The following is a 7,254-nucleotide window of genomic DNA, read 5'->3' on the forward strand; positions in this document are numbered from 1 at the left end:
CTTTGTCTATCTTTTTATTCGCCTTTTGATATTAGGCCTTTGATCTCACATCTAATATAATTAGGTCTTCAACTATTTTGTTTTGAAGGGTCAATGAATACTCTCTAGGTACTTATAATAAGGCCTCAGAACTTGAAGCTCAAGGTGTTTGACCAAAATCACAATTTTTCTCCTTTCTTTTTTTAGAGGTTTTACTTATTTTTGTGTTGTTTTTGTTTTTTTTGTTTTAATAGATTTTTATTGATTTGAGAGAGGGAGAGAGAGAAACATCAATGATGAGAGAGAATCATTCATTGGCTGCCTCCTGCATGGCCCCTACTGGGGGTTTGGGGATCAAGCCCACAACTCGGGCATGTGACGCTCTATCCATTGAGCCAAACTGGCTAGGGCTGTGGGGTGTTTTTTTTTGCATTAAGTGTCTCCATCCCTACTCCCTCACCCTGGCAGCATCCTACGTATGTTTTGATAAAATTATAAGTAGAAATAATTTGTAGGAACTCCCTCAATGTAGACATATCAGATATTCTTAACTTTTATAATGTAAGCATATCAATGGTTCTATTTAACTCAAGATTATTAAATTTTGCTATGTTTCTTCTAGCTATCATGTGCCCTTAATGGCATGGATTAGCCAGTTCAAAAATCTTGTATACTTTGAATCACTAGGTAAGATTTGAAAAGGTTTAGCTTTTGGAATTTCACATCAAGTTACAATAGTAATGCCATTTCACGGATTTTTTATCTTGTTTTTTGTTAATCCTCACATAGGACATTTTTTGTTGTTGATTTTTTAGAGAAGGGGCCCGGGAGAGAGGAACATCAATGAGAGACCCATTGATTGGTTGCCTCCCGCATAATCCCCAACTGGGGCCTGGGATCGAACCTGCAACCCAGGTACAAGCCCTTGACCAGGAATCAAACCTGAGACCCTTTGCTGCACAGGCCAACACTAGTGATTTAGCAGCACTGGCCAGGTCTGCCATTTGAAGGTTTTAAAAACTGTAATAATTAAAAATCAATCTTATTACCATTAAATCGTAGGGCATTAAAGGTAGCTGCCTGTTTTATTGGACATTATTCATCTTATGTGAGTTTACAGGTTTAAAAAAGTAATCTTGAAGTTTAAATCATCCTATGAAGTTGTGAAAAGTTTTTACATGCTTAGTTACTGTTTTAGTAGCATATTGCTGTGTTGAATATCTAATTTTTGTTTTAAAAGTTTTCATTTGTATGTCAACCAAGAAATGGAGCAATAGAAAACACAAAATTGTTTTATTTTGCAACTTATTACATAGTTGCATTATGAGTTTTCTCAATTTTCTTTATCTCAAGAAAAATACTAGCTTACTGGTATTAATTGTGACAAATTCCTTGATTGCACACTAGGTGGTAAAAAGCAGGTGACTAGGAGCATGACCGGGGATGGATGTATGCCTGAAATTGGAAGTCCCACAAGTTACTGCTTGAGAATCGCTGATGTGTACAGGATGAGTCACAAGATGCTTTAAGACCTAGGTACTTGAGGGTTTTTTACTGGAAGTACACATTCTTTATCGGTAATAAAAATTTTATACACTACCTCAGATATTTACTGTGTAAACACTAGTTTCGGTTAGCACAAGGCCAGCACAGTGACTTTAGACAGTACACTTTATATATTTGATTAAGTGATTCAATAATGTATACTTAAGTAAAATAGTTTTTGAATGTTTTTAAAATGTTACTCAGAAAACAGTACTGAACATTTTGTTCATTTGGGTTGAAAATCAGGGTTTGTCCATTTTTAAGGTTATCCTGTTCTGCTTTGAAGCATTCATGGAGGAAGGAGTTGGCCGCTCCTAAACCCTGTTTAATGCTCTGTCCAAGAGCAATTCATGTTGCAAACAAATGTCTCAAGAATCACTCCCTCAGTATGAAACATTTCTAAGCAGGAAATTAAGTAAAGGAGAGAAGCGAAGGAAGATCTGTACTCCCAACTCCCTGTGATGGTGCTTTAAAATGAACCCTTAAAGGGCTGTAATATCTTAGAAACCACTTGTGAATTTATGTATACAAAAATGTTTATTTAAGAGAGATTTAGTTTGCCTACCATGTGCTAAGGTTGAAAGATACCATAAGGAACAAATTCCTGTGTTCAAAGAGCTTAATTCTATGGGGAGAGGCAGATGAATAAAATGATTTCAGATCGAGAAAAATCTAGCAATAAGTGAAGGTGGGGAGGCATTGCTGAGGTGTGAAAGTTGACTTCACAAGTGAATGAAGAAAAAGGGCTGCTCATGCTAATCGAAGGACCAGCAGGCCAGGCAGAGTTTAGTGGATGGGTCTATCAAATTCAAGGAAGGCAGAGTGATGTACAAGATAAGAGGTGGTCAGGGACCAGATAATGGGTAGTTTATAGTTTGAGACAATGAGATATTTATTTGAAATACAATGGGCTGCCATTGGAAATTTAAATTCTGATACGCCATTTTAAAAGATGGTTCTGAATATTGTGTGGAGAAATGATTATATGGGGCAATAGCACGACCAGGGAGGCCAGCAGGAGCCCTTTGCAGAGGTTGGGATGAAAGGTGATAGAGGCTTTCAGACTAGGATTTGGAAAGGAGTGCACAGAATCGTGATAGGACAACAGGATTTGCTTATGAATTGGAATAGAGCAGTGGTTCTCAACCTTCCTAATGCCGCGACCCTTTAATACAGTTCCTCATGTTGTGGTGACCCCCAACCATAAAATTATTTTCGTTGCTACTTCATAACTGTAATGTTGCTACTGTTATGAATCATAATGTAAATATCTGATATGCAGGATGTATTTTCATTGTTACAAATTGAACATAATTAAAGCATAGTGATTAATCACAAAAACAATATGTAATTATATATGTGTTTTCTGGTGGTCTTAGGCGACCCCTGTGAAAAGGTCGTTCGACCCCCAAAGGGGTCGTGGCCCACAGGTTGAGAACCGCTGGAATAGAGGGTTTTAAGGAGACAAGGATGGTTTCCTACAGGATAACTTAGAGTGCTATCACTAAGTGAAATGGGAAGACTGGGAAAACATTTTTAGCAGGAAAAGGCAGAATGAGAAAAACAAACAAGGGGCTATGAACTGGAAACTAAACAGTAGTGTCACAGAAGCTAGGTTTAAGTTGAAGGCAGAGAAAGAGCCATAGAGTTTAACAAGATAAGTCTTTGGAGATACTAAGGAGCATTTTCACTGGAGAGATGGGGATGTTCCAGCTCTTCTATTGGACTATGAGGAACTTCTTTCTTTAAACAGTTACATTTCTCATAAATTGAAGATTATTTTTAAATCCATCCTTTTTTATATTTTCCAAATATTAAGTAGGATAACGGGAAATTTTGAAACAGCACACCTTAACTCCAGACATTAATTTTTTTTAAAAAGCCTTCTACAAAGTGTCTCTTCCTATAAAATATGTTAAAACCCATTTCCCCCCTTTCTAACACTTTGTAAGCATTTAACTTAAAATGCTTTCTTTGCCCTGTCTGGTTTGGCTCAATGGATAGAGTGTTGGCCTGCGGACTGAAGGGTCCCGGGTTCGATTCCCAGTCAGGGCATGTGCCCGGGTTTCAGTCTTGATCCCCAGTGGGGAGCATGCAGGAAGCAACCAATCAATGATTCTCTCTCATAATTGATGTTTCAATCTCCCTTCCTCTCTCTGAAATCAATAAAAATACATTTTTAAAAAATTAAAATGTTTTCTTTAATGTCCGTTACTATGAAATCATGTACTACCCAGGGCTTTACCTAACTCTTTTATATTCCTGCAAAAGCTACCAAGCAAATCTTTATCGCGACTCATCAAGAATGAAAGAGAGGCCCAGGTAGCTCAGTTAGTGTTGTCCTGATACAGCAAGGTTGTGGCTTTGATTCCTGGTCAGGGCACATACAAGAATCTACCAATGAATGCATAAATAAGCGGAACAAATAAATGTCTCTCCCCCTTCCTCCCTCTCAAAAAAAAAAAAAAGACTAAAATAAAATCAGATAAAAGACAAGTAACAACTGACACCAAAGGCAATACAAAGGATTATAAAAAAAATACTATGAACAACTATATGCAATAAATTGGACACTGGAATAAATAGATGAATTCCTAGCAGCATACAATCTTCCAAAACTGAATCAGGAAGGATCAGAGAATCTGGACAGACAGATTACAACTAATGACAAAGCAGTAATTTAAACTCCCAACAACAAAAGTCTTGGACTGATGGCTTCACAGGATAATTTTATGTAATAAAACTTTACTTGACAAACCTATACACAATGGGCAAAAACTACAAGCGTTTCTCTTAAGATCAGGAATAAGACAGTATGTATGCTTTCACCATTCATTCAACATAATACTAGAAGTCCTTCGGCAATCAGACAAGAAGAAATAGAAGGCATCCAAATTGGAATGGAGCATAAGTGTCATTATTTGCAGATAAGATAATACTATATAGAGAACACTAAGAATCTACCGAAAAAAACTACTGGATAAATGAATTCAGTACAGTAGCAGGATAGGTTTGGCTCAGTGGATAAGAGTGTTGGCCCGCAGACTGAAGGGTCCTGGTTTCAATTTGATTCTGGTCAAGGGCATGTACCTCTGTTGCAGGCTCGATCCCCAGCCCTGTGGGAAGGTGGGGAATGGGAGTGGGAGGGACTCATGAGGGAGGCAACCAATAGATGTCTCTCTCATATCTATGTTTCTCTGTCTCTCCCCCTCCCACTCTCTCTAAAAAATCAATGGAAAAATATCCTTGGGTGAGGATTAACAAACACAAACACACACAAAGTAGCAGGACACAAAATAAATATCCTGAAATCGGTTGTATTTTTTTAAAAAGACTAGTTTATTGATTTTTAGAGAGAGAGACAGAAATATCAATGTGAGTGCAACATTGATCGAATGCCTCCTGCATGCCCCTATGAGGGATCAAGCCCAAAACTTGAGCATGTGCCCTGACCAGGAATCAAACTGGCAACCTTTCAGTGCACAGGACAATGCCCAATTGAGCTATAGCCAACTGAGCTATACCGGCCAAGGCTGTGTTGCATTTTTTTGTTGTTGCATTTTTATACACTAATAATGAATTATCAAAAAGGGAAACTAAGAAAACAATCCCATTGATAATTACGTTTAAAAAAATACCTAGGAAGAAATTCAACCAAGGATGTAAAAGACTTGTACTTGGAAAAGTGTAAGACACTGAAGAAAGAAATTGAAGATACTGATAAGTGGAAGCATACACTGTGTTCATGGATAAGAAGAATTAACATCATTAAAATGTCCATACTGCACAAAGCAATCTATAGATTCATTGCAATTCCTATCAAGATACTAATGGTGTATTTCACAGAACTACAACAAATAATCCAAAAATTTATATGGAACCACAAAATAAAGTTTCCTTCTATTTTTAGTCTCCTAAGAGGTGTGTAGGACTTTTTAAAATCATAAATAGGTTATGAGAGTTATTGTTTCTGGACGTGGTAAGATGAACATGTGATTTTTCTCTTTTAGTTTATTCATGTAGTGAATTATACTCATTGGTCTTCTATTGTTAACTCATTCCTACATTCTAGAATAAGCACTCTAATGATTATACGTTCTTTCAATACAATGTTAGATTTATTTTTTAAAATGTATTTTTATTGACTTCAGAGAGGAAGGGAGAGGGAGAGAGAGAGAGAGAAACATCAATGATGAGAATCATTGATTGCCTGCCTCCTGCACTCCCCCCACTGGGGTTCAAGTCCAAAATCCAGGCATGTGCCTTGACTCCCTGACTGGGAATTCAACCGTGAATCAATGCTCAAACTGAATTAGCCCAGACACTGGCTGGGCTAATGTTAGATTTATTTGCCAACATTTTATTTAGAGGTTTTCCATCATTGTTTTTAAGTGAAACTGGCCTATAATTTTCTCTTCTTCAGTCATTTTAATTATCAAGTAGGCATCTTTCACCCTATTTTTGTTTTTTAGAACAATATGTATAATACTAGAGGCCCAATGCACGAAATTTGTGCAAGAGTAGGCCTTCCTTCCCCTGGCTGCTGGCACCGGCTTCCCTCTGGCACTTGGGACCCGGGCTTCCCTCGCAGCCCCGGCTTCATCCAGAAGAACTTCCAGTCTAATTAGCATATTACACTTTTATTATTATAGATGAGGATAATCTGTCCTTTGGAAGAACTTGTAATGCTGTTTGATCTGGGATTTTCTTTTTGGTAGAAATAGATTTTTAAGTTACTATTTTAATATTTCCAGTGATTATTCAACTTTATTTTATGCTATTTTTGCATTTTATTTGTTTTAAAAATATATTTGGTCTAGGTCTTCAAATTTATTAAGATATAGTTTATGATGTTCTTTTCTTTTTAAATAGCCATTACATTTATTATTATTCCCCCATTTTGGTTCTGTAATTGTTTGTTTCATCTGAGTATGATGAAAAAAATAAACCAAGAGGAGAAACCAAGATGGTGGCATAGGTAAACACCGGAAATTGCTGCCTCCCACAACAACTTCAAAAATACAACGAAAAGACAAAACGGACATCATCCAGAACTACAGGAAGGCTGGCTGAGTGGAAATTCTACAACTGGAAGGAAAGAGAAAAGCACACTGAGACTCAGAGGAGCTGGGGAAGTAAAGTGCAGAGGTACGGGAGGGAATCACAAGCTCCCGACTGCTCTGAACTCCAGTTCCGGGAAGTCTCTGGGACCCAGGACTCATACGGGAAGAAACTGGACTGTCTGGCAGCAGGCAGAACTCGGAACTTGAGGGCAGCTTTCCCTCAGAGGTGCTTGCAGCAATTACCAGGACACTGAGACGCAGGGCCCCTTAGGGCAGAGCTGAGGATCAGCCATAGCTGCTTGCTCCGCCCTGTTGATTCTGAGACCCCGCCCTACCCAGGCTGCTGCAGAGGCTTTTGCATATGAATGCCCTGGCCCTTTGCAATCTGAAAATTACCTAACAAATTGCAGCTGGGCCAGACAGACCCAGAACTTCCAAGAGAAGGCCCAAGGCCCCACAGCAGCTTGCATTGCTTCACAGCTGGGCCTCATCTGGGCACCTCCAAACCCCCCAAAAAAGGAAGGGGAATCTGCAGATCTCTTCGTAGCTCCTGCTGGGTAGCCTCAGGCAGAGGCTAAATTAGCACCTCCTTAGAGCCAAGAGCCAGTGTACCCAGTGGTCAGAGTGGGACCATCCAGATTACAACTCCTCAGATCCATAAGGGACA

Source organism: Myotis lucifugus, unplaced genomic scaffold (genome assembly GCF_000147115.1).
Source record: "Myotis lucifugus unplaced genomic scaffold, Myoluc2.0 scaffold_23, whole genome shotgun sequence".
NCBI lineage: Eukaryota > Metazoa > Chordata > Mammalia > Chiroptera > Vespertilionidae > Myotis > Myotis lucifugus.